This window comes from Neoarius graeffei, chromosome 7, assembly GCF_027579695.1.
Source record: "Neoarius graeffei isolate fNeoGra1 chromosome 7, fNeoGra1.pri, whole genome shotgun sequence".
NCBI classification, from domain to species: Eukaryota; Metazoa; Chordata; class Actinopteri; order Siluriformes; family Ariidae; genus Neoarius; species Neoarius graeffei.
The window spans coordinates 53187191-53214245 of NC_083575.1; the positions used below are offsets into that span (position 1 = coordinate 53187191).

At 42.8% G+C, this 27055-nt stretch overlaps 1 protein-coding gene across 5 annotated transcripts in view; it reads right to left on the reverse strand.

Moving 5' to 3' along the window:
• zmiz1a (zinc finger, MIZ-type containing 1a) overlaps window positions 1-27055 on the reverse strand; it is a 200665-nt gene that overhangs the window by 102317 nt on the left and 71293 nt on the right. For 4 of the 5 annotated variants that reach the window (XM_060925958.1, XM_060925961.1, XM_060925960.1 and 1 more), the window contains one exon: window positions 20321-20395. The gene's annotated coding sequence lies outside the window, so the exon portion shown is untranslated. Of the gene's footprint in view, window positions 1-16486; window positions 16511-20320; window positions 20396-27055 lie in introns of those variants that run through there. The other variant, XM_060925959.1, reaches the window with a different exon arrangement.

A 27055-nucleotide genomic window follows, 5' to 3' on the forward strand; every position in this document is an offset into this window, starting at 1 on the left:
ATTAAACAAGTTAAGTCCACTTTGGCCTCTGGCTCATTAGAAGAGAAAGAGGTCCATCTCTCCTTCCATAACAACATTAAAGGCCTACAGCACAAGTGTGGTGACATTCGCAGGTTTAGCTGTAAAATGGCCACTGTGTTTGAAAGTGTCAGCCATGCTGGCCTTGTCCATTCTCGGTTAGAAGAGCCCTGCTAAAAAGCCCATTGTTCCAAGTGACAGGCCTGCTCGGGAATATGTAAAGAGGAAGAAAGAGAGAACGAGAGGGAGAGAGAGGCAGGTGGAGAGGTTTGATTAATGCCACACGCTGCCTGGGCTGGGCTGGTGGGAGACCCCCACAGCGCAGCCTGCCAGCCCTCACAGAGACCACCAGGTGAGCGCCATTCATCATCCACAACTAACACAGCCAAGCCCAGCCGAGCCCAACCCGCTCCAGATCGGGCATCTGCTCACAGAGGGCCCACTCGACACTGACGCACACACACACACATGCCCCCCATGTGTCTGTGTGTAAAAGCGACACAGAGACAGAAAGCGCAAAGGAGCGAAACGCCCCTCTTCCTCCTGCCCTCCGATCCTGCTGGGGTAGATAGCATGCGAGGCCGAAGAGGCCAGCGTCCAAGCCAAAATCTGTAAGGCCGAACTCGGCCAAGTCTGGCGCAGCACGCGCTCATTAAGATGCAGCCACTTTGAGAGGAAAACGCTCGGACCAATGTCATGGGGTTCTGCACTGCCATAAGGTCACACTGCAGCCCATGCCATCGATTTACATAAATGAAACAAAGGCGCATGCAGTTGGCTATGAAGCATGTGCAATGAGCCATGCATGACAGCGAGCAGAACAGGGATAAAGCCCTGTTCATTACACAAGCCATGTGGCGTCATGACGTAGTGCTGCATTTGTGTCATGTGATCAAGACTACATGAACCTATTTATTCACATGTATTCACTTGTAATACCAACGAGCCCTCATTTTGGCGTAATGAAGTCAGATAAATTGTTTCCTCATAAAATTAACCACTGGGCAGATTATATTATACGATGATAACTGCTGTAAATGTGGATGACAAACCACTAGGCTTTCAACTAATTATCAGTCAATTCTCTGCTTGCGATCACAAAAGAAGTATGTTGATGGCTTTTTGAATTCAATTTGAAATTGATTAAAGTTACAACAGTGATTTTACTTCACACTGCGTCGCCAGCAAATACTCAATCAAGCCGTTTTATTCCCAGAAGGTTTTTATTTCATGAGACGCGTTCTATCTGCCATGTTTTATTCTTTTCAAGCTTCTCCATGACTTAACACGTGCTAATTTCTTCCGCCTGACATAAAGAACACAAACTTTGCTCCTTCGCTATCAAATCAATAAATTTGCCTAATAAGTATCGACAGTCTCTATTCAAAACAATATGACACACCGGTCCATTTAGCTGCATTAATTGGTGTTTGAAACTCATTGATCCATCTTTTTATTTTCTCAGATGCAGGACAACGAGTGTGCCGCGGCCCTTTCTGAGACGGTGCCATGGACAGAGGAGCAGAAAAGGGGATTGTTTAATTATACAAGCTGAAGGCCTTTTCTCGTGCCAGCACACAATGGGCAATGATTAGCAGAAGGTGTGTCTTTGCTGGTCGTGGATGCTAGATGTTGCGTGAGCATTGTGTTTGGCTGGCAGATCAGTGCCAGGTAAGACCAGGCTCTCCACAAAAAACACAAAAGCTCACCCTGAGCTGTCTGACTGTCAGCCAAATTCCGCACACACCAACCGAGGCGCAGCATCTGGGTTACCGAAATGAATTCTGTTTTCTGACAGTAGACAGAGAAAAGACTGCAAGGGCAGCATTAACTGTTTTATATAATCTGTATCAAAGCTGGGAAAGAAAACACACACACGCACACACACACACACAAATGGAAGTACTTGCATAACAAAACGAAAAAGTCTGATTTTATCCTACAGGATGGACTGAAATCAAGTGCCCGCTTATATCATATAGCTGTGAGCCAGATTAGGGCAGTCGGAGAGAATTAAATCGTGCTGTTAAACGTTTTTTGGGTTTTTTTTTTGGTTTTTTGTACTTTCAGATCTGTGGACAGGTTACAAAGCAAACACGGAGCAAAAGGATAGCTTTATTGTGGCAACACACAGTCAGCATGGTGTTAGAGAACAGGAGCTGAAAAAGCTGGAGGTGTTTTATACTCGCTACGGATAATGGCAGTAGGTTATACCCGAGGCAGGGAAAGAAAGAGAGGGAAAGAGACAAGGGTGGGGGCAAGCATTGATTTTGCACACTGCCCTTTTTTCTATTACAAGAAGCTGATCAATATGCTTGACACTGTGCAGCAGAGGAATACCGCTAAAGCTGCATATCTGCACTGAGCATGTGGCCTGTCTGGTAATCATTCTTTTCTGATTGCGTCTCCCCCACCACTCAAGTCTGTTTAAGTGTGTCTGTAACCCCCCCCCCAAACACACACACACCATATCTAAAGATACATGTGCACACCACACGCACATGCACACACAACAAGCATAATTATGTTCATGGAAACGCACTATAGAAAGCAGATCTTTCTACTGTGAGTGCACAGATGCGCAACAAACGGTTGACGTGACAGCTACGGTTTGCTTCACAGAGTAAATGTGTGTGGTTATGAGTGGACAGGTCACTGATCAATAGAGCACAAGCTCTATAGTCCGTATCTACAGGCCAGAGTACTGCAGGTCAACCAGTCTAAAGCACGGAAATCTCAAACCTCAGGGTGTGTTGTTCACCGTCTCCTCTCTCCTCTCTCACGGTTTCTCCATCTCTCTCTTTGACTCCATGGCCACAAACACCAACAATAATCAGAATCGTACACAAACACCCAGCTCCATCCAGAATGTAATTGTTGTAGCGTGCAGAAAGCGAGTCTATGCGGTCTGGTTTCTGCCGGAGCTCGCACGGTATGCTGCCTTTGATCAGATAATCATCGCCCGGGTGTTCATTTGCAGAATAGGACATCAGCTGCATCTCGAGAATCAATTACACCGCTCAAAAGTTCATGTCTGCTACTGAGAATGAAACTAAGCAGCGCGTACAGACCTCGTGCAAAGGGAAAAATCTGCAGAAAGTGAGTACGACAGCACTGTGTGCCCTGTGTGTGAGCTTTAGCTTGTGTCAGCACACTGATGTTATGATAGTGGCATGCAGCTATTACTCTTGGCACTACCCTCTCTTGCCTAGCTACAGATTTACCAGCAGAGTGCAGCTTCTGAATCCTCAGTGAGTGCGACACCTGAAGTTGTGTCAGGGTAAAAGTAACTGGTGTCGAGAACAGACCCAAAGGCACTTCCTGTCAGCGTTTGAACAGAAACAGGCTATTAAGCATGGAAAGATCTTATAATCCAAAAGCCTGCTTCGAGAGCTAAATAAATATAATCACTGAATACAAGCTGCTCTATGACTGCTTTTTATAATAAGCGATTTTGTTGATGTAGTCGTTTAACACAAGTGATGAAAGAGGTTCAAAGGCCTCTTAAATGCTTTAATGGGTATAATTCGATGCTCACACAAGCAAGTAACAAGTCGCTCATGTCATCTGTAGCTTCTCTTTCATGGTCATGCACCGTTCCAATAAGAAACTATACACTACAATATCCGGGGCAGCTCGTATCAATGGGTTAGCAGGATTAAACCCCGTCTTTCAAAGGTAAAAGAAAAATCAATATATGGTTTCATATGTCGGGTTTCCACATCATCTTATCTGTGGTTAATAAACAGTTTAAAGAGGATTATTTGTGATTTTTTTTTAAAACCGTGTGTAACAGCACCACTAGCGGTCATCCAAAAAAAAAAAAAAAAGCCTCAATGAGGCTGTAGCTCATACCAGCCACTGTTGTTGTGTGTGAGTTTGAAATCCGACTACTGCTGGGGGAGAAGTAGCAATTTTTGTGAAATTGTGCATGACCCCTGTGTAACCGCATCCATGGCAGGTGGCGCCACCTGGTGAACAACTCTTGTTGGAATGTGTCTTTAGAGTCTTCTGGGTGAGTTTCAGTGAAAACATTCTAGCAGTTTACAAACAGTAGGGTTTGGTGTGACGAGTCACTCAAAATTTTCAAACGTCCATAAAATGTTAAATATGACAGATGGCGCCACCGTCTTGACAACTTTTATACATACCAACCTGGGGAACATTCCATATGAGTTTGATCAAAATTTGATCACTTCTGTAGGAGGAGTAGCGATTTTCGTGAAATTGTAAGTGACCCCTCTGTAGCCTCGTCCATGGCAGGCGGCGCCACCTGGTGAACAACTCTTGTTGGTATATGTCTTTAGAGTCTTCTGGGTGAGTTTCAGTGAAAACGTCCCAGCAGTTTACGAAGAGTAGCGTTTAATGTGATGAGTCACCCAAAAATTTCAGACACCCATAAAATCATAAATATGACAGGTGGCGCCATCATTTTGACGACTTTTATGCACACCCACCTGGGGAACATTGTCTGTAAGTTTGATCGAAATCTGATCAATCCTGTAGGAGAAGTAGTAATGTTTGTAAATTGTGGACGGACGACGATGAAGGACGACGGACGGACGACGCGTGATCGCATAAGCTCATCTGGCCTGGCCTGCGGCCGGATGAGCTAACCACAGGATGATATGAAGCGAGGCTGTGGGCTAACTATAACGAGCCCAGTTCTATTGGTTCATACAGCCAATCGGCGTCAGGAGTGTCACATGAATACACAGCGTGACACGCCCGCATGGTTTTGAGCTCCAATGAGCAAATATATTCCAGCCCGTTTTGGTGACATTACCAGGAGGTGTGTTATAGACTCAGTCTAAGGTGTAATGAACGTGAACGAATTGGATTATTTACTTTATTATTATTTTTCCACTAAATTATGTTTGGAGGAGAAACTGAAAGCTGATATATTGGGCACACATTGTGTAATCAAAGTACAAATTGGACAAAAGGATAGATGACCAAACCATAAGTTTAGTGTTTTTTGGTTTGAACAAAAGGGTTACAACTTTTCTGTACACCGTGTTTTTCATTCATTTTATTTGATGGCAGATTAGTAAAGCAAGCGAACTGTAATAGCTACTATGTGCACTCACCAGGGGAACTAATAATCTCTGTAACATCCTTCCAAGTTCCTCATAATGTCTCTAAACACATTTAATGAGGGCGGCACGGTGGTGTAGTGGTTAGCGCTGTCGCCTCACAGCAAGAAGGTCCGGGTTCGAGCCACGTGGCCGGCGAGGGCCTTTCTGTGCGGAGTTTGCATGTTCTCCCCGTGTCCGCGTGGGTTTCCTCCGGGTGCTCCGGTTTCCCCCACAGTCCAAAGACATGCAGGTTAGGTTAACTGGTGACTCTAAATTGACCGTAGGTGTGAATGTGAGTATGAATGGTTGTCTGTGTCTATGTGTCAGCCCTGTGATGACCTGGCGACTTGTCCAGGGTGTACCCCGCCTTTCGCCCGTAGTCAGCTGGGATAGGCTCCAGCTTGCCTGCGACCCTGTAGAACAGGATAAAGCGGCTACAGATAATGAGAGATGAGATGAGACATTTAATGAGAGGTCGTATTTGGCAAAATAAGATAAAACCATGGTTAGACGTTTTCCTTCCATTTTTGTGCATCAACTAGTAAATGGGAACTAACTGCATTTAGGAACTAAAGTTGTGCGTGGAGAACTGAAGATACATCATACCACATTCATCATAGGACTCGTCTGAGCAATAATTTGCACCAATTGTTTAGATTTTCCACTTTACGAGATAAAAGCAACATGGAAGAGATTAAAAAAATTCCTTCCATAATGGAAAAGTAACAGATATCATGTATTCCCACTTGACTGTATTTAACGGACTGCTACGGAGCGTGAACCTCCTCAAGACATGTGAACCATGCGAGACCGGATATGACGTATAATCCACGAGGCGACAAGTCTATTGTTGAGAAAATCCCAAGCTGAGACATTAGCTAGTCAGCAATATGGCAAGAAACGAGCTGTATCACATCTCAGTTGAGAGAGTTCTCTTCCTGTTCCTGAACATTTGTTTTGTTCAAGCAAAGGCTATTTATAACAATTTTGCTTATATCTGACTGTTTTCTTTGCTTGCTGTTTTGAGTTCACCACTGGTTGTTTTACACAGAGGCAGTATGAGTAGTTCCATCGCTATATCACTACATCATCAGATATGTCACAACAGTCACACCACGTGAATAGCAAAAGATTACCGTAAATGTTACTAGGTCGCCAAAGGATTGACTAACGTTTCAACTTTGCCATTTTGCTCCTGTTGCTGGGTTTCACGTGACGTCACATCCGCCTCATTAGTAATTCAAAACTTTAGCTGGTGGTCTACCAAAGCTCAGTTGACAAAGCATTTGTATGGAGAAGGTGCACTGCTCGCATGAAAAATGCCTTACGCTTGCGTTGTTTTAGGTTGTTCAAATTGATCAAACTGTGAAACTGATAAAAGTTTCTTCAGGGTTCCCTGTGAACTAATAAAAACGGGTGAACGAACACAGGATTTCACAAAAAGACATCGAGAAAGGTGGCGTTTGAACCCCTCACTGAAATCAGAGGGAGCCGAGTCGAAGCATGCTCGAGTTTGCAGTGATCACTTGGTGAAAGGTTTGTATCTCCCTCTCAGCTATGGCCTTAGTGTTTTCCAAGTACTTTTCTTGCTATGTGTTGTTATTTTACGGTACTTTTTTTTTTAGTCACGAAGCACTAAAGTCCCCAGCTGTTTCTTTGTTTACTCCTCACAAAGTCCATGTGCATGAAGGTCACAACAAAATTCTTACCCAGCCATACAGTTACAATGCGCTGTGATCACTTCTCCGTCTTGTTTAACTAAGATCCAGGTCTTTAAAGGGGTTTCTGATGATCTTTGTGAATGATTTACCTGAGAGATAAGAGTCAACACAAGTAAGAATCAAGTGAGCTGTTGTTTGTTTACACTTCAACTTGCACCCCTTCGTTGTAAAGACGTGAACGAAGAGCTTAAAAAAAAAAAACAACTTACACGGGCAAAAACAATACAGGATTCATTCGGCAGCGACTTGATACCGAGGTCCTTTACCCAGCCACATAGAAAAAAGTTGTAAGCCTCCATACTCTTTCACGCTTTCATCTGTTTTGCGGTGTAGAAGGACGTCTGCAACACCAGATAGTTCGAGATGTCGGGGAACTCGAGTGAAGGGTAGTTTTCGAGATTGTACGATACATCCTTCTTTCCCAGACTGTAGGGGTCGATTCCATTGCACATAGCAATCTCCTGAATATATCTAAAGCGAGCAGTGGCTTCTAGATTACGAGCGTACTCTGATAAGTTATCGCTAGTTGTTTGCGCTACGGCAGCCGTTTAGACCACCAGCTTTTTCACTTTCGGTAAAAGTCACGTGACTGAAACCCAGCAATTACAGCATAATCGGAGAAAATATCCGGTTTTCAGTGTGAGTGTTAATGGGTTATCGAATTGAGAAAATCATGAAAGAATTGATATCATTTTATTTGCGCAACATATTGTTGATATTTGCGTTGTAGCTCTGTCCTTGCAGATACAGAATCTCTCTCAGACGCTTTCTGATCTGAGCAAAAACAACTGGGAGCTTTTACAAGCGGTAGCCAATGAAAACAGAGAGCAGGCAGGGCCTTGAGTTAACTGAACACGGAGTCTGGTGGATTGCTGTTCTTAGAAATGAACTGAAACAGGTTCGACTTCCTGGTGCTGTTTAACCCATCCGCATATGTCTTAAATACTCTAACGCGTGAGCGCTCCAGATAACAAGTTGCTCTTTATGTGAAAACAAGCATGGATAATAAAGCGTGTTTGTACATGACTATTTCTGGTATTTTGTTACAATATTCATCACCGTAATTTGTCTTTTTCACGTCATCCGTTTCCATTACACAATCAACACGGCCATGTGTCTGGTATTGTTTTGGTGTTTAAGGTTTAATGTTTGTCGAGTTCCATGCTGCTCTGAGTCTGGCCTCATCTATGTCTGACTGATCAGCTCTGTCTGCATGGCTGAGAGAGAGCAGAGACGCTGGGCTCAGGTCACAGCCCATAGCATTAAGTGATGTTTTAGGCAGTGACTTGAGCTACGCATTAGTCAGACACTCTGCTTCATGCTCCCGATGCTGCCGCCCACCTTCGATCAAAATTCATACGCTCTTCATTATGATTTAATGCTCCACACAAGATTCTCTAAATGAATCCTACACAAATAACATGGCCATTAGGTCATTTAATATCCTGAGTCTAAACGTGTGGGGCCCCTGGGGTTCTGCTCCTGTCTAGACATATGGAAGCACTCACACACACACATACACACACACACACTTAAAGCAATCCACCCAGTGCACTGGGGTCCCCCAGGAGTAGCAAGAGAGGCAGAAACTGCTGAAAGAGACCAGGAGCAGAGAAAATAATCAGCAGTGGAGAACTCTGTGCATTTACCAACCCAAAAAGAACATCCACTTATGCTGGCTGCTGCCCGCTCCTCGTTACCCGGACTCATCTCTCCTGCCAGCATTTCCCTGGTTACAGAGATGGGTCTGAAGTGATTAAGAAGAAGGAAGACAAAAGGATTTGCTGATGGACATATTGTGGGAGGCTGGGCCCCTAGAGCGGCCCTCCTCCTGCCTGCCTGCCTCACAAGCGTGACCTCTGAACCCTGCCAGGGGCCCAAAGCACATAGTCCCAGCTCAAGCTGAAACTTAAACTCCTGTGTTGCCATTCCATTCAGGCCACAGCTGACAACTGGCCAACAGGAACCCTCTTTGAGAAAGACAAAGACTTGAGCTGCTCCTCACACTGATAGCACAAGAAGACCAACGTGAACAAGCACTGTGCAAGCTCCGAGGCACTCTGTTTCTGTAGTTAACACTCCCTTTGGTACACAGTGTTGTAAACACATGCAAACACGTGCAAGATCACTCAATGGCCCCACTGCTTTAGCAGCAACCATTAATATCAGCCAAGCAGGAAGAAAAAAGCTCCTCTCTTTTCACACTTCAATAATAAGCTGTCTGATGCTTTGTTAGAAGATGAACAGATTTAAGAGGATGGAGAGGGCAGAGAAAGAGTGGGGGGGGGCAGCACACAGGGGGAGGAGTGACAGAGAGCGTGGTTTGAGCACACAGCTACATAAGGAGACACGACGTCCTGTTTTGGTGCGTGCCGTTCGCAATGGCAAAATGCAGCGTGTCAGCTCACCGGCTGAGTGCGCTCGGGAACAAAGGCACAGTCAAAGGGGCTGGTAATGATCTGAGAAACCTGCACAATGTCTGCAGAAATTCCCCTCGACGCAGACGCCAGCCACCCAGAGGAGGCTCGGGAGTGCAGGACTAGCCCTGGTAATCTGTCTCCCACTCGCAAAGAGTGAGAGACAGAGAGAGAGAGAGAGAGATCATGCTGAAAGGCTAGTGAGGGGGTGGTTGCTAATGCTACAGCGGATGACAGAAAATGTTTCTTTTCAAGTGTTAGGAAAATCTGTTATGCAAAATAATCTCTAAAAACAGCCTAGAGATGAACAACAACAACAAAAAAACACTCACGACCTCAATGCAAAATGAAAAGAGCAGAGAGTTGTGAATTAAAAATGATAAAATGGATAGTTTCAGTTCTAAAATCTGATTGGCTCGGACCATGTTCACAAGCCGCTCTTAAATTCCCTATATACAGTATGCACACCTATGATCTCATCACAGTAACGTCATTCCATATTAATGTGGCAAGTTTTAATAAACAAATACACAGAAAATTATTATAAACAAACAGTTTTATTGTTCTACAATTCCAGTGGACACTACACGACGATCTAAATCTCAGAAACGCCACGCAGCTCGCACTACGTGAGATTTATCACTTGCGATCTGTTGTTTTATTAACACCGCTTTGCGTCGTGCCTGCGCCTTTTACCCGTGATAAAATCACTGTAACAGACACTCTCTCATGGCTAATTGCTTAATTATATACAGATGCCTGTTATTACCTCAAATTATTATGCTTTTCAGAAAGACATTTCTGGCATACCTGTCATCATCCACACCAACTGTTATGGGAACGGAGTTAAAGTTTTGGCTGGGGCTGCAACCTGAGCAGCATCGCATTTCATGACTTGTACTACAGTGCCAGATCAAGCCTTTTAAGTAATGGACAGCTCAACATGGTGGCAGCACATCAGAGGCTTAAGCACATGGAGCGGAGACAAATAGCAGCTCAGACGTTCCACCTCATCGAGGCTGCACGGATGGACTCGACTCATAGTAATTAAGTTCATTAAGGCAGACAGGAGAGGCCAAGCTAACCATAGGAATCCTACTGAATTGGTGCTTAATCCTTATTGGGGAGGCAGTAATCCTTCAGGGCAGCAGCATCCCAACACCCTTCTTGACTGATCTAGATCGTACCTTCACCTTCACCTTCACCCTGACGCAGAGACAAAAGAAGCAACAACCGGGTACGAGCTTGTAGTAATGAGAGAAAGGAAGCCTCAGTCTGAGGCCGCCGGAGTAATTAAACTCCCACACGGCTTCTTCAGGAGATGAGGGGGTGAAATCTTCTGAGACTGACGCCCATTTTGTGTGGGCTACCGGGAGCTGCAGCGCGCCGTGCTGCGCTGGACCTGAGGGACACTAACAGATGAATGCCTGCCACTGAAATGGAGCCCTTGCCTTGTGGGAATCAGCTATAAGCACTGAAAACTAATCTATAAAAGGAAGATAGGGCCATCACGGAGCCTGGTGTATACGCACACAAGCATTTACTGCGAGCAATGAAAAACAAACAGCTGTTTCCTGAGTCATATTCATGCAACATCTACTTGTTTTGATGATTTTTTTTTTTTTTTTATCATGCATGCAATGTAAATTTACATTTTAGGTAAAGAGCTTATTTCATCAAAGAGCCTCGCTGGTCCACTGACCTCTACAGAATTGTTTCCATAATTAGTGCTATTGTATCATACTCTGTTTTCTCTATATAGAAGTGAGCATGTGGGAGGTCAGACGCATGGTGCCCCTTCCAGCTGTCAATGGGTCTGTGTATATGTAGTGGAAAATAGGCTCCATCGCATTCACAAGAGCTTTCCAGGCAACAGCTGTACCCTTAATAATCAAAAACTATGTGTGGAATTTGAATTAAACTAACATGCCTAATATATATTACCAAATTGGGACACTGAAATAAACCATACAACAACTAGATCATAGCATATGCTCAGCAGATATACAGCTGCCAAATTTCATTACGCAAAACAAGACAATCTATGTATCTTAGTGAGCAAAGTGTTTCAGTCTGCATGGCCCTGGTTCTGTGTATTTTCAATGAATGTAAAAGCCTTGGCGGAGGCCTCGTTCAGGGGGAACTGGCCTATCAGGAGAGTCCATAAGCCCATATCTGGAAGCTGATACAGCAGCAGTGATCGCAGATCATTTTTCATGTACAAATCTGCTTTTGCCAGAACACACAGGCAGGAGGCAGAGAAGTAGCAGGCAGGGCAAACATGATGGCATCCTGGGATGGGGAGAGCATGAGAGCACAAGGGAGGGGGCATTATCTCCCATCACTCCCCTGCCTTCATCCACAACCCCACCTTGGGCCTTCCTTCCCAGTTGCTTGGCCAGCTGAGCAATCAGGTCAGTCAGCTCTTCCTGCGTCGCCCCTGGTCAATTGTTCCTTCTCCACGCCTCGTGTGCAGCCCACAGCTCTGCTAAAATGATGTCATATCTGTTCCTGCGGCAGTCAGACAGTGCCACGGCGTAAACACACAGCGGAGGTGGCTGTGACTCTGGCAGGAGACAATGAGCCGGGTTCAGTTACACCAACATTTCTGATTATCTCGGCACTTCTGGCAGGAAAACGGATTGTTTTTCAAACTGCACAGATGCCACTTCTCTTTCTGTAGTTTCTGCATCAGGTGGCTCTTGAAGCAATAGATTATAAAGAACCATCACTGGTTTGTTTCTCTTTGTTTTTCTTTTTGGCTCTCTGTTTCGAGAGATGAAACAAACATTAGTGCTGTAGTCGATATGTGTTCACTCAGGACTGGTATATATATTAGCATTAGTGTGGCCATTGCGCAGCCATTATATTCACAGTATCATTACTCTAAGAGATAAGAGAGGTATTAGGATTGCTCAGAAGCATCTAACCAAGTCTCATCAAAAACTCCAGCCTCACTGAGAATGAAGCAAACGTAATGCAGTATCTATAAACTCCCTGCTAGTGATTTAAAAGAACACAAACTCCAATAACGCTCTAAAAGCAGAAGGCGTAAGACAGCTCCCCTGTCACCTAAAGTGATTACCATGCACTTCACCAAGCAAGGGATTGTAGATGAATAATTCACAAACTTCAAAGCATGAACATAGTCTGAACATACAGCCCAGACAGAATGTTTCCAGTGGGCAGTGTGAGAGAGGGAAGTGGTGAATGAGAGGTCGAATCTCCAAGAGCACAGCCTCAATGAACAGGGGGTGGGTTTTTTTTTTCCATGGAAGTGCAGAGTGTATAAACAAGCAGGCGATTTGATTAAGTGTGTAATCGAGTGAGAACCGGCGCCCACACAGGCCCAACACACTCCAACACTCACACTGCATTGACACAAACCAGCTCACAGGGCTGCTAATGAGGGCAGGCTCAGAGTACAGGGTCCACACCTAACACACACACACACACACACACACGCGTAGCACGCCCTCTTTAACACCTGTGAACAGCCAAATACCAACATAATTTATTTACCAGTGGTTCTTACATAATACAGGTCAATAAGTCTCTTCCCCCATAAGAATTTCATTACTTTCCCCAAAAAGGATCAAATTATCATCATGTAAAAGAAACCAAAGGCACTATAATTTGATGGAAATAAAAATCACAGCATGGTACAACAGTAATAATAATGATGCTGACATAATACAGTACAACCCCGATTCCAAAAAAGTTGGAACAAAGTACAAATTGTAAATAAAAACGGAATGCAATGATGTGGAAGTTTCAAAATTCCATATTTTATTCAGAATAGAACATAGATGACATATCAAATGTTTAAACAGAAAATGTATCATTTAAAGAGAAAAATTAGGTGATTTTAAATTTCATAACAACACATCTCAAAAAAGTTGGGACAAGGCCATGTTTACCACTGTGAGACATCCCCTTTTCTCTTTACAACAGTCTGTAAACGTCTGGGGACTGAGGAGACAAGTTGCTCAAGTTTAGGGATAGGAATGTTAACCCATTCTTGTCTAATGTAGGATTCTAGTTGCTCAACTGTCTTAGGTCTTTTTTGTCGTATCTTCCGTTTTATGATGCGCCAAATGTTTTCTATGGGTGAAAGATCTGCACTGCAGGCTGGCCAGTTCAGTACCCGGACCCTTCTTCTACGCAGCCATGATGCTGTAATTGATGCAGTATGTGGTTTGGCATTGTCATGTTGGAAAATGCAAGGTCTTCCCTGAAAGAGACGTCGTCTGGATGGGAGCATGTGTTGCTCTAGACCCTGGATATACCTTTCAGCACTGATGGTGTCTTTCCAGATGTGTAAGCTGCCCATGCCACACGCACTAATGCAACCCCATACCACCAGAGATGCAGGCTTCTGAACTGAGCACTGAGAACAATTTGGGTCGTCCTTCTCTTTAGTCCGAATGACACGGCGTCCCTGATTTCCATAAAGAACTTCAAATTTTGATTCGTCTGACCACAGAACAGTTTTCCACTTTGCCACAGTCCATTTTAAATGAGCCTTGGCCCAGAGAAGACGTCTGCGCTTCTGGATCATGTTTAGATACGGCTTCTTCTTTGAACTATAGAGTTTTAGCTGGCAACGGCGGATGGCACGGTGAATTGTGTTCACAGATAATGTTCTCTGGAAATATTCCTGAGCCCATTTTGTGATTTCCAATACAGAAGCATGCCTGTATGTGATGCAGTGCCGTCTAAGGGCCCGAAGATCACGGGCACCCAGTATGGTTTTCCGGCCTTGACCCTTATGCACAGAGATTCTTCCAGATTCTCTGAATCTTTTGATGATATTCTGCACTGTAGATGATGATATGTTCAAACTCTTTGCAATTTTACACTTTCGAGCTCCTTTCTGATATTGCTCCACTATTTGTCGGCGCAGAATTAGGGGGATTGGTGATCCTCTTCCCATCTTTACTTCTGAGAGCCACTGCCACTCCAAGATGCTCTTTTTATACCCAGTCATGTTAATGACCTATTGCCAATTGACCTAATGAGTTGCAATTTGGTCCTCCAGCTGTTCCTTTTTTGTACCTTTAACTTTTCCAGCCTCTTATTGCCCCTCTCCCAACTTTGAGTTGTGTTGCTGTCATGAAATTTCAAATGAGCCAATATTTGGCATGAAATTTCAAAATGTCTCACTTTCAACATTTGATATGTTGTCTATGTTCTATTGTGAATACAATATCAGTTTTTGAGATTTGTAAATTATTGCATTCCGTTTTTATTTACAATTTGTACTTTGTCCCAACTTTTTTGGAATCGGGGTTGTATTACACTGCTTTATAAAGAAATACCTTTATTTCAAAACTGCAAATTGTTTTCATTCATCATACATTTTTCGCCTCATTCATCGTTTTCTGCTCTTTAAACATAAGTTTGACTATATTATTCCACCACTGATATGATCTTGAACTTTGACCTGAAATACTCTGTCAATGAAAAGCCCTGAAGTGCGTCTGTCCTTATAAAACATGCTTGACGTATTAGTGAAAGGGTTCTCAAAGGTAACCATTGACAGAAATGCAAGCTTCCTTTCACTGTTTATCTGGTGTCAAGGTAAACGTAAGAAAGAACTACCATATATCTGCGCAATTGTGACTGCTATCTTTCAGTTTCCCGACTGTGAGCTCCTGTACACCCTTTAGATAAACACCAGATTCTCGTGTGTCACACTATGTTTTACAGCTGCATAGAGTGTAAACTCTGGGCCAAATTTTCTCGCATTTGTCTCCGTTTAGTTTCTGCCGAGCCAATGGCTATAAAAAACCTGGACAGCGCAACATCTTGAAAAATGAAGCAAGCACAGGTCTAGCGCCCCTGCTGGTTGGCTGCAGTATAATATGTAGCTCCGCCCATCCCCACTGTGTTTCAATGACAAATAGATTTATTTTCCATATCACTTTTCTTGACTAACCTAAGTCAAACAGTTAGTTTTCCTTATACTGATACCTGCAAATTTAATTTTCCCCCCAGAAATTAGTTTTTAAAATGTTGTTCTACTATATCATATGAAGGCACAGCTACACTTGGGAATGACGTGACTGACTGCCTTGGCAATGCACTAAACCTTGGTATTGGGAGAAAGGGGCAGGCCTACCGAATGAGTAGGTGTACCTGACTTGGACTCTAGTCTCTACTGTGTAGACTCTGGCTCCAGATCGCAGCAGAAAGTCCCTACTGTGCAAAATTTGGCTTCAAATTTGACAACACTGCGGAGGAATTTTGGCTTCATTTCTATAAAATGGAAGTGCATGGAACCACACCGTCCATGTTTATTACAGTCACAGTGCTGAGCAAACGGCAATCGTTCAAAGAGCACTGAGGGATAGCATAAATGTATCAATGTATTATCGAGTAGAAGAAATAACGTGCCACATTAATGTGCCGCATTAACATCAACCACCAGCCTGTCGTTTAAATAATGCGATTTGCAGTAGCTGAAATAAACAGCGTAAAGGTTGTAAAACAAGTTCAAAAGTTTGCCTGAAATCAATAACAATAATAATAATTCATAAGAGAAACTGAATTGAGAAACATATTTATGGCATTTTGTTCCATAAGCACCTCTAGTGCACTGTACCCTTCCAGCACACCAGAGGTGTGACGACCGAAACATGTGCACGACTATGAAGAAAATCCATCCATCCATTATCTGTAGCCGCTTATCCTGGTCTACAGGGCCGCAGGCAAGCTGGAGCCTATCCCAGCTGACTATGGGTGAGAGGCGGGGTACACCCTGGACAAGTCGCCAGGTTATCGCAGGTCTGACACATAGAGACAAAGAACTATTCACACTCACATTCACACCTACGGTCAATTTAGAGCCAAAAATTAACCTAACCTGCATGTCTTTGGACTGTGAGGGAAACCGGAGCACACCCACGCAGACACGGGGAGAACATGCAAACTCCACACAGAAAGGCCCTCGCCGGCCACTGGGCTCGAACCCAGGACCTTCTTGCTGTGAGGCGACAGCACTAACCACTACACCACTGTGCCGCCTGACTATGAAGAAAATCAATTTTTTAAATGCATTGTTATGAGTGTCAGTTTACTATGTTTGAGTTGAATGAGACTACAGTCTTGAAGGATATTTCAGTTAAAACAGGATCGATATAAGTATTACAGTATAAATATTACAACACAATGCAGAGACCGCATAAATAACCTTATAAAAACAACGAGTGGTAAATAATATGAATTAATAATTAGCAAGAAAACATACTTGCACAATCCCACTGTGTATTTCCTCAAAGACATCTGGTGCAATTACTCTGACTAAAAATTTGCCTAACTCTGTCTCAGTATCAGGGAGATAAAATGTTAATTCATGGCTGAATGAAATGATTAGGAAATACTTGTATGACGATAAGACGATTTACATGTGTTTGTTTTTGGTAACCAAGGCTCGGTATGTCCGCCTCATTCCTGCCCACATTATAAAAGTAGCTCTAACAAACCGATTGAATGTACGGTGATTTAAATCTGAGCAGCCTGTGCCTACATGTTAAAGCCTTGGCAGAGGCAGATGAGATCATGTCTCGGCCTGCTGTGAAGTCACGAATATTTACAGCAGTTACTCAATGGCAGCTGCGCATCATGCATCTGCGAGAGGCACCACACACCCATTTCAGCAAGTATGGTGTAGCAGTTGCATGAATTAGAGAGAGAGAGACAGACTTATGCTGCATTCATGTGCTATGGGAATTATGGTAAATACCAAATGCCGACATGGAAAGCACATATGAACGCCCCCTCTTGTGGTATTTTCCACTGGGCAACTCGTAGAAAATTTTGATACACGAGTTGCTGAGATGAGATGAACTTTAACCTTTTCAACATGGCGGCGAGCGGTACAAGACACTTGAATGTTAAGCATTGTACGCTACTAAAGTTTTTTTTTTACTAGTACTAGTGGGTAGTTTTTTGTGTCTATGCAATGTTGCGTCATTAACAAGTGTAATATAATACGTTAGAAATCCGTTTCCTTTAAAAATGTGTTATGGTTTGTTTTTACCTATCCAGAGCAGACGCTATTGCTAACGATAGCTAACTAACTATTGCTAACTTGAATCTGGTCCACCATCTTTAATTTGTCAACAACAACAAAAGCATGTGAACACAACACACTGGTAAATACCACTTCCCAACTGGAAAATATCATCTTCCCATAGCACATGAACGCAGCATGAGCTCTGGTACTTTAGTGGTGTGTAGGTTAACCACAGCTAACAGGTAATAGAAGAAACCTCCAATATCGGAGCAAATGTTACGATTCGTCCCAAACAAGATCAGTCAGATCATATTGCTCCATGGTTACATGCGTGTCTGTGCGCTAACAGATCCAGTGACTGCCTCCTACCCTGATCTGTTTTTCCCACTAATGCTGTTTGTCTCTGCTCTACATCCTCAATCCCCTCTGAATGGTGGACTCGAGAGCCATTTGTCTGCATGAGTAAGGTTAAAAGTATACAAGCTGGGATATGGCTGGAGCTCAGGGGCACCAGAGCACACCGAGTCTGGCGAATTCATACACGTTATTTATTATCCATCTGAACATTGATCACACTCACTTAGCCGAAGCTGAAGCCCATGCAGCGAACACTGAAAGTCACTACTCCAAAAGGGGAAAGGCATCGATAGCCAGAGAGGTTTTGTCGCAGGTCTCAAACCCGTATTATCCTGCATGGATTTATTTGATGGTGTTTGTAATGAAAACCAGAACTTCACATAAAGCAGTGGGACCAGACCAGGATTTCTATTTTACATGCTTTCTAAAAGAGAAGAGAGAAAAAAAAAATTACTGATTTGTTTTCATATTTGGCTTCCTTCACTGATGCCACTTGTGGGTTGCCCTTGGTGACTTTACACCCCCGTTTCCTCTTCCTGAGGTTAACACAGTGTGTCGACAAAGCAAATCCTAAGTCAACAATGTGGCTTGGTATAGAATTACTATGATTTCAATTATTATGATTTTTCCATGACAACCTCCTGCTCCTGTATACGGTCCAAAATCAATGGCCTACTTAAATCATGAACAAACAGGCTATGACGTACAGACATATTTTCTATATTTTTAAAGAAACGAAAGAAAAATGTATTGTTTTTCAATCCATAGATGCACAAAGGAAATCAATGCTAAAAGATTGAGCGGGATTTATTTCACCGTCTGCATCCACGTCACTCAGGATCTGGTTGAATGGGTAGCGTTGGTGTTTTTAATTTCGGACTGTAGCTCTCTGTCACAGCTCGGCCTCCTACAGCTGAGGGTTAAAGCTATTTAAAGGAGACCCTGGAGCAAGCCCACCAAACACACCACCACTGTACAACAGCAGCTCCCAGACAGCTGAAGAATGGCTCCATTATTCAAACACACACACACACACACACACACACACACACTAATACACACACCGTGAGGTACAAACACCACTGACCTGCTCCTTGTATAACCTATTTCTCTCCCTCTGCTTACTGGAAATTCCCCTGCTCGTGGATATGAGCATTAAGCAGAGCACATTGTTCTACTACAAGGATTCTTTACTGATAACAGATATATCACAGCATGCAAGTGCTTCATTTTCATTACTACTAAAGAACCTCTAATTAGTATCTCAAACCTTTTAGGACTGCACACTGCATCTACACTCAGACTTACATAAATTAATGTAGCACTTAACAAAGCATGGATAAATTTAATCATGCTTTATCCCAAAATCATTTCTTCTCTTCTAAGGAGTCAGCTATGTATAATTACCAGGCTAATTGGTTTATAATCTTTCGTGATCACCCACTGCAATGGGTATGAGCAAGGGGAAAAGGTTCTACGTTTTAGCTGGGGGGGGGGGGGGGGGGGGGGGGGGAATATGCTCAAGAAAATGAAGTACGGTGTAACATGAATTCACGTCCTTGCAGACACAAGTCGCAGTATTCTCCACACACAGAGAGGGATCTTGAATATATTTGAAAGGATCAGCTATTTACACCCTGAATACGCAGAGTCAAGAGGATCATGCTGTAAAGTATACACTCAGTGTGTCAGGCGGTAACAGCATTGTGAATTATACCTGATGATTAAATCCAGTTCACTCAACTGCAAACTCTAATCCTAGAGCAAGTGAATGAATGCCTACTTATTTTGCCCATTTTGTCACAGCTACCGTCTGTAAATGAACAAACTGTGTGCGCGTGTGCGTGTGTGGTGTTTATGAAACATCAGGAAATACCAAGCCAGGCATTCCAGCTCATCAGCACCCCTGTTTCTCATGTGACTGGAGACACACAGCCCAGATTGTGTGCAAGTTTGCTCGTTGAGGATGATAAGAGAAATTTAGTAAAGCGAGAGAGAGAGAGAGAGAGAGAGAGAGAGAGAGAGAGGGCTGGGAGGGGGAAGATAATCTGATATGCATGACTTGAGGTTCTTCCCAGCTTCTCTCTTTCTTCTCTCTGGCACAAATCACAGGTTGCATCCATAATTCACAGGTCGCTTCTCTCTTCTAGAAACCTGGCTGGTGCGGCTCCGCCGTCACACACTCATTAGCGTAATGCACATGTCATGGCTATATACGTGTATACAGCCTCGGTCATATACGAGATCGTGTCACGGGCAGGGTTTGCATTCCTAAAGAGGCCCCAGACTGTTTTAAAACTATTTACACGTTGATGCAACTCTGGCATTTTTAAAGTAAATCTCTTATCTCGGTAATTCCGCCTGTCATTAATAATGATGTCGAAAAACTGACACTCGCTTTGTGAGGAGAAACAACAAAGAGGCAGCATGGTTTGAGGAGTCCCTGCTGCTAATTATGACTCATGTTGTACAGTGTGTTCTGCTGTTACTCAAAAACACTAAACGAATTTGTCATTTGCCTGGGCTCAGGAAATATTACCTTACACAACACAATCCATGCGTTCCTGTTTGAACCTGTAATTATACAAGTAGGGAAGGTTCAGAAAGCAATCATGCCATGCAAGAAGCACACATGATTGTAAATCTGTGATTGGAGTGAGAGTCATTAGGAGAAATGAGGAGTGAAGGATCATCAATCAAGAACCTTACCAGAGGACGCAGTAGGTTTCTTTGTTTAGTGTTTAGCAAATCCACTCGTATATCCTCATCAATCATAGAGCTGATCTGGAATGGAGAAACAAAGCATACCGTGTAAACATCTAAGCAAAGCAACGCCATTATAATAATTAATTCTGGATAGTTTTCCAGCACAGTGTGGATGGTTAACCTGATTAAAGACAGCAGCATACCACAACGACACAAATATGGCAGAATATCACGTCTCATACTGTAGGTTGCCAGCGTGAGCGGTCCCAGAAAAAGTACAGCCCACTAATTCAGATCCGTTCCACGTATAATTCACATTCGCATGGTGATGAAAATATTTTACAAAATATATTCGACAAACATGTGTTATATAATGTTTTAATTTCTCTCTCAATAATATCTCAGTGTATCAAATCAAAGGTGTGAGATTTGTCAGCTTCATGGTACGGGAGGAAGATGATTCATCTCCCAACAACAAGCAAACTTGGGTGCAGATTAATACACAAAACAGGTCTAGATCATTAAAAACAAATAACAGCATCAATCTAAAAGTCCCATACAACCCGTTACAACATCATAAAAAATTCAAAGGTAGTTACATCAATCTTATATGCCTCTCGTGTGTATTACTCATTAAATTAAACATTTTGTGCATCCATTAAAATACTAATTCAAATTAAGTTACATAGCAGAGTGAAGAAATAAACTGCTCGGTGTGTATGAAAATATACAGTGGTGCTTGAAAGTTTGTGAACCCTTTAGAATTTTCTATATTTCTGCATAAATATGACCTAAAACATCATCAGATTTTCACACAAGTCCTAAAAGTAGATAAAGAGAACCCAGTTAAACAAATGAGACTAAAATATTATACTTGGTCATTTATTTATTGAGGAAAATGATCCAATATTACATATCTGTGAGTGGCAAAAGTATCTGAACCTTTGCTTTCAGTATCTGGTGTGACCCCCTTGTGCAGCAATAACTGCAACTAAACGTTTCCGGTAACTGTTGATCAGTCCTGCACACCGGCTTGGAGGAATTTTAGCCCATTCCTCCATACAGAACAGCTTCAACTCTGGGATGTTGGTGGGTTTCCTCACATGAACTGCTCGCTTCAGGTCCTTCTACAACATTTCCATTGGATTAAGGTCAGGACTTTGACTTGGCCATTCCAAAACATTAATTTTATTCTTCTTTAACCATTCTTTGGTAGAACGACTTGTGTGCTTAGGGTTGTTGTCTTGCTGCATGACCCACCTTCTCTTGAGATTCAGTTCATGGACAGATGTCCTGACATTTTCCTTTAGAATTCGCTGGTATAATTCAGAATTCATTGTTCCATCAATGATGGTAAGCCGTCCTGGCCCAGATGCAGCAAAACAGGCCCAAACCATGATACTACCACCACCATGTTTCACAGATGGGATAAGGTTCTTATGCTGGAATGCAGTGTTTTCCTTTCTCCAAACATAACGCTTCTCATTTAAACCAAAAAGTTCTATTTTGGTCTCATCCGTCCACAAAACATTTTTCCAATAGCCTTCTGGCTTGTCCATGTGATCTTTAGCAAACTTCAGATAAGCAGCAATGTTCTTTTTGGAGAGCAGTGGCTTTCTCCTTGCAACCCTGCCATGCACACCATTGTTGTTCAGTGTTCTCCTGATGGTGGACTCATGAACATTGACATTGGCTAATGTGAGAGAGGCCTTCAGTTGCTTAGAAGTTACCCTGGGGTCCTTTGTGACCTCGCCGACTGTTACACGCCTTGCTCTTGGAGTGATCTTTGTTGGTTGACCACTCCTGGGGAAGGTAACAATGGTCTTGAATTTCCTCCATTTGTACACAATCTGTCTGACTGTGGATTGGTGGAGTCCAAACTCTTTAGAGATGGTTTTGTAACCTTTTCCATCCTGATGAGCATCAACAACACCTTTTCTGAGGTCCTCAGAAATCTCCTTTGTTCATGCCATGATACACTTCTACAAACATGTGTTCTGAAGCTCAGACTTTGATAGATCCCTGTTCTTTAAATAAAACAGGGTGCCCACTCACACCTGATTGTCATCCCATTGATTGAAAACAGCTGACTCTAATTTCACCTTCAAATTAACTGCTAATCCTAGAGGTTCACATACTTTTGCCACTCACAGACATGTAATATTGGATCATTTTCCTTAATAAATAAATGACCAAGTATAATATTTTTGTCTCATTTGTTTAACTGGGTTCTCTTTATCTACTTTTAGGACTTGTGTGAAAATCTGATGATGTTTTAGGTCATATTTATGCAGAAATATAGAAAATTCTAAAGGGTTCACAAACTTTCAAGCACCACTGTATTCAATGGGTAAAGAAAAGATGTGAGGATCTACATCTTGATCATTACATCAATGATCTAATACTGATCCAGCGTTTTAGGCCAATATTAACTCGCTACCAATATCAGCTCAGTGCATCTTTATTACTAAGTGCAACAATTCAGCAATCCATATTCACGATTACTGAGATTATAAAGCATCCCATAGCAACTCTTAGCAACCTAATATGTAGCAGAAGCCAAAGCAGCAAAACCACAGGTTTTCAGATGAGAGCGATTATTGGTGAAACAGAAGAACAACTTTATTTATCACACGTACACTTGAGCACAGTGAAATTCCTCTCTGCATTTAACCCATCTGAAGCAATGAGCACACACACATACCCAGAGCCATGCTACAGCACCCGGGGAGCAGTTGGGGGTTAGGTGCTTTTCTCAAGGGCACTTCAGCTCAAGGCCGTCCCATGCTGACCTAACTGCATGTCTTCGGACTGTGGGGGAAACCGGAGCACCTGGAGGAAACCCACGCAGACATGGGGAGAACATGCAAACTCCACACAGAAAGACCCCCGTCAGCCACTGGGCTCGAACCCAGAACCTTCTTGTTATGAGGCGACAGGGCTAACCACTACACCACCGTGCCGATCCTCCTGACTGTTTGACACACAAGCACAATTCTTTGGCAAACTCTTTAATGGACAATATCCATTTTTATTAATGAGGCATGTAACCATATAACAGTAACTCGCAATAAAAATTTATGATGAGAATGGATGAAAAAATGAGTTGTGATTATTATCAGGCTGAGTAATCTCTGAGTTTTTCCTAGCTCTAATTGTGTCGTTTAGACAGCAGAGGGCACAATGATGTACGGTAGCGGGAATGCACATGACTTCACCATAGGCAGAAGTGGCACAGCTCTAATGCTGAGAAAATACACAAAAACAGATCTAAAATGGGAAAGAGCTGTTGTGCGATTGACTGTATAAATAAATTTAACAAGAAATCGGAGCTCTCTTTTTACAGACTGCTGAAAGCTAAAGAAACAAACAGCAAATAGCAGCAGTACAAATGTTCATTAAAGTTTACTAAGAAAGAGCCTATTTGCGATTAACTTTTTCATTTTTTATAAAAGGAATATTTTAGATAATAAGCTATTATATTTTACTACAACCTTTACAACAAGTGTTGCCAGGCAAAACAAACCTCGCCCGGCCTTTCCGGTGACCCTGACCCTCACCTTGACCCGATTACCCCCAAAGTTTAATCAGGTAATCAAAGTATGGACCATTGCTCACCTACTCTGAAAATTTGAAGTCAATCGGTGCAACCGTCTAGACGCTAGATTGTTAACAGACAGACACACAAACAAACCGCACTGATTACAATACCTCATCCCGCTTACTCCGTTGCGGGCAAGGTAAATATGGGTAAATACTTATTATTAATAAAATGAAAATTTTCTATTTCACCAAAAAATATTTAAGTTAAGGTGATTAAAAAAAAGAGGAAAATAAATGTTGCTTTTTTTTGGTAATAAAATTCTCTTCTTTTTTTTTCAAAAACATCATGGGAAAATCGTGAACTAAATATCATGAATCAAATCGAATCATCAATTGCCTTTTTATTAAATGGACATAACTGGAGCTAATCGTGATTGCACAATTTTCTTCATGAACATTTGTGAACTTGTTTGCATTTTGAATTATTGACTGAATGGCGAGAGAATCCATCCATCCGTAGCCGCTTATCCTGTTTTACAGGGTCGCAGGCAAGCTGGAGCCTATCCCAACTGACTATGGGTGAGAGGTGGGGTACACCCTGGACAAGTCGCCAGGTCATCGCAGGGCTGACACATAGAGACAAACAACCATTCACACTCACATTCACACCTACGGTCAATTTAGAGCCACCAGTTAACCTAACCTGCATGTCTTTGGACTGTGGGGGAAACCGGAGCACCCGCAGACACGGGTAGAACATGCAAACTCCATACAGAAAGACCCTTGCCGGCCGCTGGGCTCGAACCCAGGACCTTCTTGCTGTGAGGCGACAGCGCTAAACACTACACCACCGTGCCGCCGCGAGAGAATCTAGTTTGCCTAAATCCTGAGCAAAAATAACTTCTGTTTAATATAAAACTTGAGTCATAATCAGGTGCCAAAAGCATCCTCCCAAAGTTAATAAGAAACCAGAAATATTAACAGCTGGTTAAATAATAGGTTGTGGCAATGTTTCTGTTCTTATAACTTATAAGCCTTTTACGAGAAAACCGGTCCTGATAAAGGCGCTCAGTGTGTAATGTGTCACTGACAAGCTTTGAGCAAGACAGTATGTGCAGCCAAGACTCACTCACCCCGTTCAGTCAGTTCGTTAGGCTGTGTATTGGCAAGAATCTGGAGATATGATACGTGTCACAATATGCTGCAATTTTTAAATCTAATTTTAGAAAAACCGTCATCGTATAAAGATCAAATCATAAAATCTGAGTATAAAAGTTTACCTTTTACGCAGTCAGAACAGTGGGATCGGCATTTGCATTTATCACAGTTCCTGTAACATCCAACATCACAGAACTACTTTTTGTGCGATCTGATCAAAGGAATTAACATTTAACTAGAAGTGCTTACAGGATTCTTTAGGTAAACAAACAAACAAACAAACAAACAAACAAATGTAAACAGACTGTTTGAACGACATGGTTCATGAGCCGGTCTAACTCTTTCGGATTCACTCATCAGTGGTAATGTTACTAGTCAGCTAGGTTGTCGCTAGTATGCTAATGTTAGCAGTGAGCCCTTATGCTACTTCCTGTCACAGTTTACGTTGTTACTTTGGAGCGAGGCTGAAGACAGATTACAGCGCTGCTATCTAGCGCTCAGGGGTTGAAACACAACGCAAAATGAACCAATGTCTGCCACAAATCTTTCATGCAAACTATTAATTAAAAAGTCAATACGGTGTTTTTAAGAATTGATACAGTATCACTTAACATAATACCGCAATACTCAAGCGTATCGATATTTTCTTACACTCCTAACATATCATTAGTTTAGTAACTGGGAAATCATATAATCAGTACACAATAGTAACATATTTGCCAACCCTCTGAGAATGAAAAGCGGTAGATAAGATTGTGTGATGCAGTTGCGCCCTTAAGGCCTCTGCATGCTCTTGTGACAAGGCTTTCGCAGATAGCTTTTCGCAGACAGTTGTAATTTATCGTTGAGCGGGGAGTAATAGGCGTGCGCGATGTTATTCACTGCCACAACGCAAGGGGGCGCGAAGTCGCGAAATCGCTAGGAGTAGTTGGTGGGTGTGGTTAGTGGAGTGTTTATCCTCCGGTTACTTATAATGACTAGAACTGGAGTCGTATAGATGTACGTACTTCCTCACTTCCTCGATCAACCGCTCTTCGTGCTGCTCCATCTTCACTCGTGCTTTTAAAAATGGCGGTCGTGAAAACAAACCAAACCGGGAAAGTAGGGAAGCGGAAGTGCGTGTACAGCGGATGTAGAGTGGACCAATCAGAGCCCTCTTGTCTGCGACGCTGTCTGCGAGGCTTCTGCGGTGGTCACAATTTTTGGGAGGTGCGCGCAGAGCGTCTGCGAAGGTGGGGGGGCTACGCAGACACTATCTGCGACGCCGTCTGCGAGGACTGGGTTGTCAGCATAAATTGGCCTTTACAGGGGCAGCCACCCTGGAAAATTTAGGGGGAAAAAGGTGTAAAATGGAGCATTCTCCTGCATTCTGAGTGCCATATTTGAGGAAAATCCATCAAGCAATCAGATCGACATACTTCACAAAATGCATGCTTCTCACTTTGCCTCGATGCTTCGATGCTGGATGATCTGACGACCAACTCGCCTCGAATTTGTTGTCAAAGCGAATCTTTTTTTTCTTCAGAGTTTTCATAGTTCGTGATCACCACAGCATGTTTGGTTTTGACAAATACTGGCGCGATTAGTTATAATATGTGACCTCATTGCCGAGAATCAGTGGAACGGCGCGACAAAGTGACACGGCTTAGATTCAACATCATTATCAAGATCAGAAGATCGAATCCAACAGTGTTCGCTGATCATTTTGTAATGCCGTATTTTTTTTAGAACAAAAATCAATAGGTGGTATTCACCTGTCAAAATCGGTCGAGTACCGCGTGAATTGGTAGCATTGGCAAGTATGTAGTAAACATTTGTTGAAGAGAAATTCTCACTGCAAGCAGATATTTTAAAAGGTTATTTTAAAATTCAAGCAGATTTGCTGTGCGAGGTCACATGATACAGCGTGAATGGCCACTGTGAGTAAAAGGGAATAGCGGTGCTGCGTTTTATGCAGTGCAAACGCTAGAGAATCAACGCTCTTCTTGACTCAAACTGTGCTGAGAAACGAATCATGATTGCAATTTTAATACACTT